The sequence below is a fragment of the Mobula birostris genome, chromosome 20 (assembly GCF_030028105.1).
Source record: "Mobula birostris isolate sMobBir1 chromosome 20, sMobBir1.hap1, whole genome shotgun sequence".
Classification (NCBI taxonomy): Eukaryota; Metazoa; Chordata; class Chondrichthyes; order Myliobatiformes; family Myliobatidae; genus Mobula; species Mobula birostris.
Window position 1 is genome coordinate 9,137,054 of NC_092389.1, and position 15,158 is coordinate 9,152,211.

The 15,158-nt window shown below is 42.5% G+C and overlaps 1 long non-coding RNA gene across 1 annotated transcript in view; it reads right to left on the bottom strand.

Annotated features, from left to right (window-relative positions):
- Positions 1 to 525: 525 nt before the first annotated feature.
- LOC140185445 (uncharacterized) overlaps positions 526 to 15,158 on the bottom strand; it is a 43,856-nt gene continuing 29,223 nt past the window's right edge. The window contains exons 3-5 of the long non-coding RNA XR_011882637.1: positions 14,540 to 14,667; positions 5,719 to 5,842; positions 526 to 1,904 (exon numbers count right to left, since the gene is read on the bottom strand). This is a non-coding gene — a long non-coding RNA (uncharacterized lncRNA). The remainder of the gene's footprint in view (positions 1,905 to 5,718; positions 5,843 to 14,539; positions 14,668 to 15,158) is intronic.

Consider the following 15,158-nt stretch of genomic DNA (forward strand, 5'->3'; position numbering starts at 1 on the left):
TGCAAAACAATTCCCGACTAGGCAGCCAGTGGCGTAGAGGCATGTGCACTGGACTTCAAGGCAAGTGGTTCCAGGTTCAAATCCGGCCGGCTCCTTGCACGGTTTCCATCCGTGCTGGGTTTAGCGTTGAGCTAGCAACTCGGCCTTGTTAAAAAAAAGACAAATGCTAAGGAAACGGCAAAGGTTGCCGCCCAATGCGGAACAACAATTTCTGATTACCCTCAGATGGGACCCTCAGATGGATATAAAAAGTCACTGAGGCCAGCTTTGAATGAGATATCCCAAGTGCAAAGTTCACCTCTAAACCACCGTTGCCAAAAATAGATTACTTCGTCATGATTTCACTGTTTAACTTCCTATGCTTCAAACCATCTATGAACTGCTTTCCACTCTTCAGTTTCTCCCCACCCCCCCATCAACCACAGATAGCAGACATTTCTGGGTGAGATTAGACACTGAAGGAGGAATGGACTCACCTCTAAGTAAATAGAGTAGGACACACTGTTTTTCATTGTTCACTTTATGGAATAAATACACAATAGCAAAATACATAAATATGTAAACTTCATTTGTTGAAGGTGCAGGAGAATCTCCAACAACAAAGGAGAAAAAAGCTATTTGTAAGGGACTTCTAATATTATTAAAGATTCACAAGCAGTTAACAGAAAAGGTGCCAAACAAATTATTAAACACAAGGAAGTCTGCAGATGCTGGAAACCCACAGCAACACACACAAAATGCTTGAGGAACTTAGCAGGTCAGGCAGCATCTATGGAAATCAATAAACAGTTGAAGTTTCAGTCCGAGACCCTTCTTCAGGGCTTCAGAAATAATAATTCTGGATAAAAGCAACTTTACCAGCAACTAACTTTAAAAGAACGCTTGGAAGAAGAGATAAAGAGCTGCAAGGAAGAAATTCTAGGCCTCAGGGCCTGGTTCACTAAAAGCATGGCAGTCGTCATTTAAATCAGGTGCATGTGAACAGAGAAATTAAGATCAAAAAGCATTGCAGAGTTGGAAGACGCTGCAGAGATTAAATGCAGAGTGTAGTAGATGCGTCATTCATAGAAATACAAACAACTTTAAAGTTAATTTAGAAATGATTATAAAATTAAACGTATACAGTTTAATATGCACCAGCTTCAAAACGTTGAACTTGTCTTTGGAAGAACAGTGTGGGGAAGTTGAAAGGCAAGTTTAGGAGGATGAGAGGTGACTTGATAGAGATGTACAAGATTAATGTCATAAATCAAGTAGAGAGCCAGAGACCTTTTCCTAGGGTAGAAAAGGCTAACACATAACTTTAAGGTGTTGGGAGGAAAGTATGGGGCAGGGTTGTCAGGAGGCAGATTTTTCTTATTTTTTTAATATACACAGAGTGGTGGATGCATGGGACATGTTGCCGGGGTGGTGGTCGAGGCAGATACATTAGGGACACTTAAGAGATTCTTTGATAGGCACATGGATGGATAGAAAAATGGAGGGCTATGTGAGAGGGAAGGGCTAGATAGATCTTACAGTATTTTAAAAAGTTGGCATAACATCATAAGCTGAAGGGTCTGTATGGTGCTGTAATTTTCTATGTTCTAATGCAAATTTCCATAGCACAGAAGGTGGGAGGTTGGTCAGGACACCAATGGGGACTCTCCTAGAAGAAACAAAAGCATCAATCAATGCGGAAATCAGAACATGAGAAGTGAAGGAGAGCGTCAAGTGGCCACAATACACAAAATAGAAATCTGTGATAAAACACAAAATACAATCTCTTAGTTTAGTGTGAATAAGGTAGCAAACAGAAAGCAGCAGCCTCGGCATTTCCAGGGGAAGGCAGCGATTCTTTGGTGCTCTGCTCATGTCAGTTGACCAGTCATTGGTCCCTTGATGCCAGTTTATTCATACAGCAGCTGTGAGTGAAGGATGCAGATGTTAAAACCCACTCTGTAATTTCACATATACACCATACAAAGCCCAATCTCGCCCTTTCAAACACAATGAGGAACACACATTCAAACCACAGAGGCAAAGAAGCAAGTGGCTGGGATACCAATCTGCAACAAAGACGCAATTGACAGTGGATTTGATAAAACAAGGACTCTTCATCCTTGGGCAACAGTGGCTGAGGAGAAAACCACAGGCAAGTGTTAAGAGAGAGTAGAAGTAATTCTCTGCATCAGAAAAAAAATGGGGTGGGGGCATGGTCAGGTAAAATTTTAATTAGTGTCACAGGAAGAGGAAAGGTGGCAAGAATCAGGGAAAAAAATCCAGAAGCTTAAGCAGCAATGGCAGTTGGCATGGCCACTTATGATAGGCTGGTTGCACAATAGAATAATTTCGGCCATTGAGGGAAAGACATTTTTTGAAAAAAAGTTATGTTGTGTCATGTGACAGCCAATCCCAATAAACATTAATAAGACTGAAACAGGAGACCAAAAAAAAAACACAAACTAGGGTTGTTGTCAATGTCAGGAAGGAGGAACTTTAAAGCAACTGCTATAACCCTTTGCCCATGATTTATATCCTAGTGTTCCTTAATATGAATAAAGACACTGAGTATGGTGTAGAAATGAAATTAGTTGGTCCAAACTCCAAGTTGTTTCAGGGGTCGAAATAGAAGATCCCCCAGTAGCAGTGACCAACGCAAACTGAATGAGAAACTATACCTTGCTGTGGAAAGAATTAATTCTCTCCATTCAAGCATTTACCAACTCTTCTTTTACATTGTCTCCTTCAACAAATAGTTCATCTGAATCTCTGCTGCTGTAATCTATCAGCAATGACTTCATACATCACAGTCTATGCACACTCAACTATAGGTGCTACTGGTCAAGTTTGGCCTTGTCTCCTATATCAGGACTACAATCTTCATGGTCCTTCAATTTCAGACTTTTGTGCAACCTTTGCATTATAAGCTGCTGGATCATAAACTTGCAAACTTTGTCCCAAAGCTATTCCATATTTCTCTCCTTAAATTACTCATGAAATCCACTTTTTGACCAATCAAAAGGTTGCCTGCCCTAATAAGGGACTGGGCTTCTGCAATACGCTGTTTTACAATGTTAGAAGCACAGTACAAATGCAAGCAATTATTGCTGTTAAGATCCCTCTCTATCAGTTGCTAATTCTTTACAGCTGGACATACACTCCATGGCAACTTTATTAGGTACACCTGCTTGTTAATGCAAATATCTAATCAGCCAATCGTGTGGCAGCAACTCAATACACAAAAGCATGCAGACATGTTCAAGAGATTCAGTTGTTGTTCAGACCAAACATAAGAAATGGGCATAAATGTGATTTTGACCATGGAACGATTGTTGGTGTCAGATATGGTGGTTTGAGTATCTCAGAAACTGCTAATCTCCTGCAATTTTACAGAGAATGGTGCGAGAAACAAAATAAAATATCCAGTGAGTGGCAGTTCTGTGGGTGAAAACCCCTTGTTAATGAGAGAGGTCAGAGGAGAATGACCAAACTGGTTCAAGCTGACAGGAAGGTGACAGTAACTCAAATAACCATAGAAGAGCTGAGAGGTAATATTCACAGCTATATAGGACCCTGGTCAGACCCCACTTGGAGTACTGTGCTCAGTGCTGGTCACCTCACTACAAGAAGGATGTGGAAACCATAGAAAGGGTGCAGAGGAGATTTACAAGGATGTTGCCTGGATTGGGGAGCACGCCTTATGAGAATAGGTTGAGTGAACTCAGCCTTTTCTCCTTGGAACAACAGAGAATGAGAGGTGACCTGATAGAGGTATACAAGATGACGAGAGGCATTGACCGTGTCGATAGTCAGAGGCTTTTTCCCAGGGCTGAAATGCTAACATGAGACAGCATAGTTTTAAAGGTGCTTGGAAGTAGGTACAGAGGAGATGTCAGGGAAAAGTTTTTTTTTTAAACGCAGAGCGTGGTGAGTGCATTGCTGCCGGCGACGGTGGTGGAGGCGGATATGATAGAGTCTTTTAAGAGACTCCTGGACAGGTACATGGAGCTTAGAAAAATAGAGGGCTATGGGTAACCCTAGGTAATTTCTAAGGTAAGGACATGTTTGGCACAGCTTTGTGGGCCGAAGGGCCTGTATTGTGCTGTAGGTTTTCTATGTTTCTCGAAGAGCATCTTTAAATGCACAATACATCAGGCATTAAAGTGGATGGGCTAGAGCAGTAGAAGACCACATTGGGTTCCACTCCTTACCTAATAAGGTAAGTGGTGTGGTACAATTTACTTTTTTGTGGAAGGCTAAAAGGCAAAGGGGAAGATTATTAAGTACAGCATGAAGAGTTACAGGTACCATCCTAAATCTAAACCACCAGTCCAAACAGCTTCAATGGTTCACTCTACATTTATGAAGTTTATTCAATAAGCAAAAGCATTTCTAAATAGCCTCACAGGAATGTTATCAAGTCTTGACATTAAACTAGATAAGGGAATATCTGTACAGAGATTTTAAGGACCAACTTAAACAGGGAGGAGGAGGAGAGACCAGGTGACAGATTCCAGAGCTCAAGGCATTGGAAAATGAATGCCTATGGTGGGGCAATTCATTTGTGGATAATCAATAGGTCAAAATCCAAGGAGAGAAAACAATTAGAAGATAATTAAGTGTTGGATTCAACTGTATGATTGTTTTTTCTGTTGCAGTTCAGCAATTTTTGCCTTCTTGTATTTATTTAATTACCTATGTATGTACAATTATTCAGTGTGTCTCCCAGTGGTTACAGTTCTGTCTCTTTCTGGAAATATCTTTAGTATTGCATTATTTGAATAGGGGCTATTCGATTGGTTAACTCTTATCTACAAACCTGAATGAAATGTCTCTTATCTATTGCTTAAGAGCAGTGCATGTTGGCCTGCCATCTTTCTTTATACTTCCTTTCTTAATCTTTCCTTTCTTTTTGTTCTTAGCTACTAGACTTTTGTTCTCCCCCATTTTCAATTCCTTTGTTCTAATCATGATTATTAAAACAATTGTACCACAACAAGTTCTATACCTCTTTCTTGACTTCTGAAAGAAGCTTGGATGAAAAGCATCCAAATCCAACAGGAGCAAGCTAAAAAGATAGGGCAGCACAGTAGCATAGCAGATAGAGTAATGCTTTACAGTACCCCCGACATGGCTTCAATTTCCACCACTGTATGTAAGGAGATGCAAGTTCTCCCCATGACTGCGTGGTTTTCCTTTGGGTGCTCCCATTTCCTCCCATAGTCCAAAGATGCACAGATGAGTAGGTTGATTCATTACATAGTGTAATTGGGCACCGCTGGATCACTGGGCTGGAGGGGGGACTGTTACCATGCCGTATCTCTAAATAAAAAATATTAAATATTTGGTATGGGGTTGAGGATTGAGTGTGGTGAGGGGAGAGGGCAAAACAATGGCGGGAGTTGAAAATAGGATGAGAATTTTGAGAACGGGACATTGTTTATTTGTTACATATTCAAACAATCCTCTACTCTCTTCTGTTTCATTTGGCCCTATCACCTGCTTATTGGCTCCAGTCACTGGGAATAGCTATTCTCTATTTTCTCTCATCTAAATCCCATCATGTTCTTACACAATTTCTATCTGAATTTCCAGCATCCCTAACGTGGAACTCTGATTTGCACTGTACTCCATTTTACTATAAGCCACATTTCCTAATATATCACAAAAGCAGTTTAATGTTTAAACCATGATTTCTCTCTTTTGCAGCTCCCCTCCCCCCCCATTGTTACATACCTGTTTTTGTATTTTTCAGATGAGCTCACATATATTGCGAATCATATCATTCTCTGATTCACTGCCTGGGAATTCCAGCTTACCAAACGTCACGATATACGAATAATATTTCATGATCACTCCACTGCAGGTAAAACAGACATAATCACACATTAGTGATTGCACGAAACTCCATCAGGCCAAGTGCACAACCAGTTCTCCTGCTTGGATAATTGCAGCTGCAGTAGCTCAACACCATCCTGGATAAAGCAGACCAGTTGATTAGCGCCATCTTGAATATTCATTCCCTCCAATGCTGGCAGACAGTGGCTGTAATCTGTATCATTTCTAAAAATACTTTGCAATTACACACCCCAGGCTACTGTAGGTAGCTTCTGAAAAACGTTACCGTCAAGAAATACAAGGACAACATGCTTTCACTCATGTCTCCACTGTACATTTACATGAACAGTGCACATACACATGGAGCAATGCCACAAGAATCCATCAGCAAAGACGCCTATTGTTCAGGCCATTGAGCCCTCTTCTCACAACTACTACCTGGCAGGAGGTACCAAGTTCAAGAACAGTTATTACCCTACAACCAGCAGGCTCCTGGACTGGTGTGGGTGACTTCAATCACCACTACACCAAACCAATTCTGTGACTACAGACTCACTTTCAACGACTCTCAGTATTATATTTTTCTGCAATTTATCTTTTTGCACATTGGTTGTTTGTCAATCTTTGTCTATTTATGTATAGCTTTTCAGAAAATTCTATTGTATTTCTTGATTTTCTTGCAGGCCTTTACAGAAAATGAAACTTGTAGTAATACATGGTAACATACACTCAGTGGCCACTTTATTAGGTACACCTGCACACCTGCTTGTTAATGCAAATATCTAATCGGCCAATCATGCGGCAGCAATTCAATACATGAAATGCATAGACTACACCTGCAGAACGCCACACCAGATTCCTCTCCTGTACCTAACAAAGTGGCCACTGAGTGTACACGTACTTGGATAATAAAGTTACTTTGAACATTAAAACCATCCTCACTCGGAACTATGTCCCTGTTCCTTTGTAAATCCTGGAATTTTCCACCTAATAGCTGTGGGAGAACCTTTATTAGGAAAATGGTAAGTGATTATATCTCCTAAAGGACAATTTGGTCTTTATAGCAATAGCTACATTCTGGAAAATGAATAAAGTAGTTATCATGAATAAAGAGGTGAATGACAATAAACTCGAACTTAAATCTGGACATGCTTTGATTGCCAGCAGTTGTGTTTAGTGTGTTTAAACCCAATGTTTCTTCCGTTCTTAGGGAGCAATGCTCAAACAGCAGGCATCTGATGCAGAGTTTCAACAGTGGAAGTACCCATATGTTGGCTGGCACTACCTTCAATTAACAAACTTCCAATAATTTATTACTAACTGTCTTCAATACTTTCTGTTTCTGACAGATAACAAAGATAGAATCATAGTCTATCCCGCTCATATGATGAACTTCGACTGAGGCTTTGGGCCTACTCCGGGCATTCAGATCAAAGGACTCAATCTCGTTCGATTGTTTGCATTATTTGCTTTTTTCTCTTTCTCTGTGCATTGGGTGTTGGTCGTTTTTTTAAAAAATTGGTTTCTTTTGGGTTTCTTATTTTATGGCCGTAAGGCAGCAGACAAGTTTCAAGGGTGTATAAATTGTACATTGATAATAAATGTACATTGAATCTTGAATAGTCATACAGCACAGATAAAGGTCCTTTGACTCATCAAGTCCAAGCCGGCCATCGACCACCCATTTACACTCATCTCATTTATTTTTATCTCCCCATTTCCTATCAACTTCCTCCCTCAGATTCTGCCTCTTACCAAGACGTTAGGGACAATTTACAGTTGCCTACCAACCCAATGATCTGTATTAATATTTCAGTGATACAGTTATCCCAGTTAATGGAGTCAAATGCTTCAATAAGGTCACAAAGGCTGGTGTGGCTCCTGGCAGCATTTGTGGAGTTATTGCACAATGAAGATCGCGTTCTGCGAGCCCCTAGCGGATGGCAGCCCCGAATTAGGTTGCAACAGGAATTTGACTGCCTTTGACCTTACCCCATGACATAATGCAAGTTATGATATTAACCAATAGGTCTGCAATAGAACCAGTTTCTGTGAAAGCTAGTGTCAAGACTGCATCATTGCCCCAACACAATTCTCAAATCACTCTTGCCGGAACATTACCTTAACACCAAAAAAAAACCTTCCCTTGGGAGAAATCTTCAGAACAAATGGAAAGTGGTTCAAACCATAGTGTTAAAATTCTAGACCCAAAGACACTTGAATTGCAGTGATTATTCTGCAGTACACAGATGATACATGTGTTTTCATACTCAAAGATCAAGCTCTGAGCCATTGTCAATGCTTTCTCTGAATTATGAGAGAATTGAGCTTACAGTCAACATTTACAAGGCAACAGACCTCCACCAATCTGTCCACATTGCACCTCCCTTGATAAAGATTCATTCCAGACCCTGGAGAATGTGGACATTTCACATATCCTGGGAGACATGGTTGGTGACAGTGGACGTGAACGACAAAATTTACCACCATCTTCAATATAGCAGCACAGCCTTTGGCCTATTCAGGAAAGAGGTACACAAAGATCAAAACTTCAGAGCTAGTACAAAACTCAGTCTGCAGGCAGCAAGCACACTTGCCTTTCTGACACTGAACTATCTACAGCAGACACTTCAAGGCATAGGAAAAATGCCGCCAACACTGTCTCTGCAAAATCCAAATTCACTGGGTTTAATAAACAAACATCAGTGTTCTTTCCTTGGCCAATATCCCCAGCACTGAGGCCCCAATGACCTTTCGGGCTCCTGTAACAGCTGCAGTGCTGAACTAGCTCTGTGGCTGAGGCCATAATTTTGGGGACTCCGCGCTTCGTGTTGTATGGATTGTTTGCTTTTTTTTATTGTTTGCACAATTTCTTTTTCTTTTTTGCACATTGGATGTTTGACTGTCTTTGTCTTGTGGGGTTTTTCATGAATTCTATTGTTTAAGTTTTGTGGCTGCCTTCAAGAATACGAATCTCAAAGATGTACGAGGTATACCTACTTTGATAATAAATGTACTTTGAACTTTATATGCTCTGTTGGGCATCGTTTGTACAGTTGATACCAGACTGGGGAAATAGGAAACAATTACTAGATGGCTGTATGAGAAGATCCAAGTGCTTACCTAAATTCTCCTTGAGAAGAATGACCGATTCATAGAAACATAGAAAAACCTACAGGACAATACAGGCCCTTTGGCCCACAAAGCTGTGCCAAACATGTCCTTACCTTAGAACTACCTAGGGTTACCCATAGCCCTCTATTTTTCCTAAGCTCCATGTACCTGTCCAGGAGTCTCTTAAAAGACCCTATCGTATCCGCCTCCACCACTGTCGCCGGCAGCCCATTCCACGCACTCACCACTCTCTGCGTAGAAAACTTACCCCTGACATCTCCTCTGTACCTACTTCCAAGCACCTTAAAACTATGCCCTCTTGTGCTAGCCATTTCAACCCTGGGAAAAAGCCTCAGACTATCCACACAATCAATGCCTCTCATTATCTTGTACACCTCTATCAGGTCACCTCTCATCCTCCGTCGCTCCAAGGAGAAAAGGCCGAGTTCACTCAACCTATTCTCATAAGACATGCTCCCCAATCCAGGCAACATCCTCTGCACCCTTTCTATGGTTTCCACGTCTTTCCTGTAGCGAGGCGACCAGAACTGAGCACAGTACTCCAAGTGGGGTCTGACCAGGGTCCTATATAGCTGCAATATTACCTCTCAGCTCTTAAACTCAATCCCACAATTGATGAAGGCCAATGCGCTGTATGCCTTCTTAACCACAGAGTTAACTTGCGCAGCTGCTTTGAGCATCCAATGGACTCAGACCCCAAGATCCCTCTGATCCTCCACACTGCCAGGAGTCTTACCATTAATACTATATTCTGCCATCATATTTGACCTACCAGAATGAACCACCTCACACTTATCTGGGTTGAACTCCATCTGCCACTTCTCAGCCCAGTTTTGTATCCTATTGATGTCCTGCTGTAACCTCTGACAGCCCTCCACACTATCCACAACACCCCCAACCTCTGTGTCATCAGCAAGTTTGCTAACCCATCCCTCCACTTACTCATCCAGTTCATTAATAAAAAAATCCACAAAGAGTAGGGGTCCCAGAACAGATCCCCAAGGCACACCAGTGGTCACCGGCCTCCGTGCAGAATATGACCCATCTACAACCATTCTTTGCCTTCTGTGGCCAGTTCTGGATCCACAAAGCAATATCCCCTTGGATCCCATGCCTCCTTACTTTCTCAATAAGCCTTGCATGGGGTACCTCATGAAATGCCTTGCTGAAATCCATGTACACTACATCTACTGCTCTTCCTTCATCAATGTGTCTGGTCACATCCTCAAAAAATTCAATCAGGCTCGTAAGGCATGACCTGCCTTTGACAAAGCCGTGCTGACTATTCCTAATCATATTTTGCCTCTCCAAGTGTTCATAAATCCTGCCTCTCAGGATCTTTTTCATCAACCTACCAACCACTGAAGTAAGACTCACTGGTCTATAATTTCCTGGGCTGTCCCTACTCTCTTTCTTGAATAAGGGAACAACACCGTAACCCTCCAATCGTCCGGAACCTCTCCCGTCCTCATTGATGATGCAAAGATCATCGCCAGAGGCTCAGCAATCTCCTCCCTCACCTCCCACAGTAGCCTGGGGTACATCCCGTCCGGTCCCAGTGACTTATCCAACTTGATGCTTTCCAAAAGCTCCAGCACATCCTCTTCCTTAATATCTACATGCTCAAGCTTTTCAATCTGCCGCAAGTCATCCCTACAATCGCCAAGATCCTTTTCCATAGTGAATACTGAAGCAAAATATTCATTAAATACCTCTGCCATCTCCTCCATACACACTTTTCCACTGTCACACTTGATTGGTCCTATTCTCTCACATCTTATCCTCTTGCTCTTCACATACTTGTAGAATGCCTTGGGGTTTTCCTTAATCCTATCCACCAAAGCCTTCTCATGGCCCCTTCTGGCTCTCCTAATTTCATTCTTAAGCTCCTTCCTGCTAGCCTTATAATCTTCGAGATCTCTATCATTACCTAGTTTTATGAACCTTTCATAAGCTCTTTTCTTCTTGATTAGATTTACAACAGCCTTTGTACATCACAGTTCCTGTACCCTACCATCCTTTCCCTGTCTCATTGGAACGTACCTACGTAGAACCCCACGCACAATCCCCTGAACATTTGCCACATTTCTTCCATACATCTCCCTGAGAACATCTGTTTCCTATTTATGCTTCAAGTTCCTGCCTGATAGCCTCATATTTACCCTTACTCCAAATGAATGCTTCCGTAGCTTGTCTGTTCCTATCCCTCACCAATGCTATGGTAAAGGAGATAGAATTGTGATCACTATCTCCAAAATGCTCTCCCACTGAGAGACCTGACACCTGACCAGGTTCAGTTCTCAATACCAGATCAAGTGCAGCCTCTCCTCTTGTAGGCTTATCTGCATATTGTGTCAGGAAACCTTTTTGAACACACCAAACAACCTCCACCCCATCTAAACCCCTCACTCTAGGGAGGTACCAATCGATATTTGGGAAATTAAAATCTCCTACCATGACAACCCTGTTATTATTACACTTTCCAGAATCTGTCTCCCTATCTGCTCCTCAATATCCCTGTTACTATTGGATGGTCAATAAAAAACACCCAGTAGAGTTGTTGACCCCTTCCTGTTTCAAACTTCCACCCACAGAGACTCAGTAGACAACCCCTCCATGACTTCCTCCTTTTCTGCAGCCGTGACACTATCTCTGATCAACAGTGCCACGCCCCCACCTCTTTTGCCTCCTTCCCTGTCCTTTCTAAAACATCTAAAGCCTGGCACTTGAAGTAACCATTCCTGCCCCTGAGCCATCCAAGTCTCTGTAATGGCCACAACATCATAGCTCCAAGTGCTGATCCCCGCTCTAAGATCATCCACTTTATTCATAATACTCCTCGCATTAAAATAGACACATCTCAAACCATCGATCTGAGTGTGTCCCTTCTCTATCACCTACCTACCCTTCCTTTCGCACTGTGTCCAAGCTTTCTATTTGTGAGCCAACCTCCCTTTCCTCCGTCACTCCAGTTCAGTTCCCACCCCCCAGCAATTCTAGTTTAAACTCTCCCCGATAGTCTTTGCAAACCTCTCCACCATGTTCCTGAAAGCAGAGAGGAGCTGTCAAGATAGTAGTGAGAACGTTGAGAGCAGACAGTGGAGGCGCACACAAGCACCTGATAAACTACCATTCCACATACACTATCAGCATCTGACTGTGGTTTCTACATTAGCTACGCCAGCCACAGACTGAGAGGAACTAAATCATCCTATATCTCATGGGACTAAAGAAGAAGTGGTATAATTAAAAGCAGTTTCCAAAATCAAGGTTCAAATTTCTTTCATGCCTTTATACAAAATACTGTTGGTATCAAACGTGAATGAAGTCAATCTGCTCAACCATCACCCATGTAGTTACTGACCTTCTGGGATATGGTTCAGGAATGTTTATGATATTTAAATTTTTGTCATTATATTCATGTCCTCTGTTCCCTTGCCTCCCCTCCTCCTCCTCTCCAGTCTCTTCACCATTTATATTCTGTTCTTTGTGCATTCCCCATTTTCTTCATTTTACCATTGGTGCACATCTCTTCTGCTGGTAGAATACTTGTGCAGCACTTTGAGGCGGCCGAACATCTTAATTCCAACTCCCATTCCTGTCCCCACACATCTGTCCATGGCCTCCTCTTGTTCCATGGTGAGGCTACGCTCAGGGAGGAGGAACAACACTTCATATTCCCTCTGGATAGTCTCCAACCTGATGGCATGAATATCGATTTCTCTTTCCAGTTTTTTTTCCTTTCCCCTCTGCTCTTCCTCTATTCCCTACTCTGGCCTTTTACCTCTTCTCACATGCCTATTACTTTCCCCAGGTCCCCTCCTCCTTCTCTTTCTCCAATGATCCACTCTCCTCTCTGATCAGATTCCTTCCTCTTCACCCCTTGACCTTTCCCACCCATCACTTTCCAGCTAGCCTCCTTCCCCTGGCCCCACTTTTACTCTGAAACTTATCGTCTTCCTTTTAAGTCCTGAAGAAGTGTCTCGGCCTGAAATGTCGACTATTTATTTATTTATTTCCATAGATGCAGCCTGACCTGCTGAGTTTCCAGCATTTTGTGTGCATGTTGCTTTGAATTTCCAGCATCTGCAGACTTTTTCATGTCTATGTAAAAGGTGTTTTTTTTAAAATGTAAGAAAACTCTTAAGATGTCTTACTGAAATTATAGAAAATATACAGCAGAGAACAGGGCATTTGACCAGCCTACTCTGTCTGAAGTCTCGCAATATCAGGTTCAAGAACAGCTACTTCCCCTCATCCTTTCAGATCTTGAACCAACCCACACAACCTTTGGAGGGTTAATGGTGCCGAACGGCGACTCCCTAGTTTGCATCTTCGGAAACAGCTCTAATTCCACCTTTAATATCTTTATTTTTCCCTTTCAGGGTTCTTTTGAAGACCCTGACCTGGAGTTACACACTGACTACGGTACTTTGCGGGAATGGGACCCGTTCTCTGGGTTCCACAACTGGCGTCATTCGACATGCCAGGGGTTTGGCCTGAGAGTCTCGATCGTGTTCAGAAGCCTAAGATCTTGGGCCTCTGGAGACGGGCGGATTGAGGGTCAGTGTCATGGCAGAAGACTCATGTGTCATCGGGGAGGCCGGAAAATCTTTTACTGTGGGCCCGAAAACCCAAGGTCTTTGCGATCTTCGGACACAGAGCTCGAAAAAAAGCAACGAAACGGACTTTTAACATCGTAAACCAGCAGGTTGTTATGTCTCCTACTCGCTGTGAAAATGGGAGACACCTCCCTCTCCCTTGCCAGGGAGAGAGGGAACCTTTGGTTTGTCGATTTTCGGATGAAATGCGAAGCCTTTGGGGTAACTTTGGTCTGTGTCTTTGCTGTCGCTTAGCACACACTTGGGCTCGGTGACAGTACCGATGCGCTTTTTTTTGCTGGTGGGGGAAGGGGGGGTATTGTTGCTCGCTCCCGCTTACACACGGGAAGAGGGAACAGTGGGGGGGGGGACTTTGGGGTTCTCACGTTTAACTGTTGTTCAATCTTTGGGGTACTTCTGTTTTCGTGGATGTTTGCGAAGAAAAAAAGCATTTCAGGATGTATATTGTATACATTTCTCTGACATTAAATTCAACCTTTGAACCTAGTTACGACCTCAGTATAAAAACACTATTTCCATTTTGCATTATAATGGACTTTGTTTCTACTTGTTATAATTACATTCTTTCTCATAATATTGTGAGATTAATTTGTGTTTTTCTTATGAATGTTGTGACTCGTGCCACGTGCCTGTGATGCTGCTGCAAGTAAGTTTTTCTTTGCACCCGTACATACACGTACTTGCGCATGTGATAATGAGCTCAACTCGACTTCTTTACTCTGGCACACTGCCCTCCTTGTAATAAAGACCAGCACACTGTTTGGCTTGCTCTACCTGCATGGTAACTTTCTGCATTTTCATACAGCCTAAGGCTGACACTTCCATTTTGTTGATAATGCTGGTGCTTCTGGACCCCAGGAGAAACCAAACTTTCCCAAGGCACTCTCTGTGTAGCCCACTCAACACTGCATGGAGAATGATAGGTTGTCAAAGTAGACATTTGTAACAGAAAATACCCAAACCTTGTATGATGAGGGAAATGCTGCTGGACTCCTTCAATTATCCTCCAGAGAAAGTCATCCTTCATGGGATTATATCCCTTTTCATCCTGGATTGGAGTTTCAAGCAACTGCAATATGGTGTGGCTTTGCTGTACATGAAAGAATTACAAGCAGTTAATAACTACCCTAGGAAGCAGCACAGCCTTGCCTTGATTTACAGAAGAAATTCACTAAAAAGAACCTTCAAACACTTCACATCCTCTCTCGCAGTAAGTTAACATAGGTACATGGATGGAAGGAGTATGGAGGACTATGGTCCAGCTGCTGCTCAATGGGGCTAGGCAGAGCAACAGTTCAACATTGGACTAGATGGGCTGAAGAGCCTGCTTCTGTGTTGTAGTTCTCTATGACTCTGTGTAAACACACAGATCTAGTGAGGAGATAAGTGGGGAGCTAATTGAGGAGCAGGCTTGGGTTAAAACCAAACAGGCAGGTTGAGATGTAGAGGGAAGAAAACGAGCAGTAGGGTCTGTCTCATTAACTGTGGCCCTCTATTGGTCATGGTCAGCCATGGATGTTGCGTCCCAGTTGCCTGTGACACGCAAGCCAGGGCAGTACGATATTGATAATAAGCTGTTGC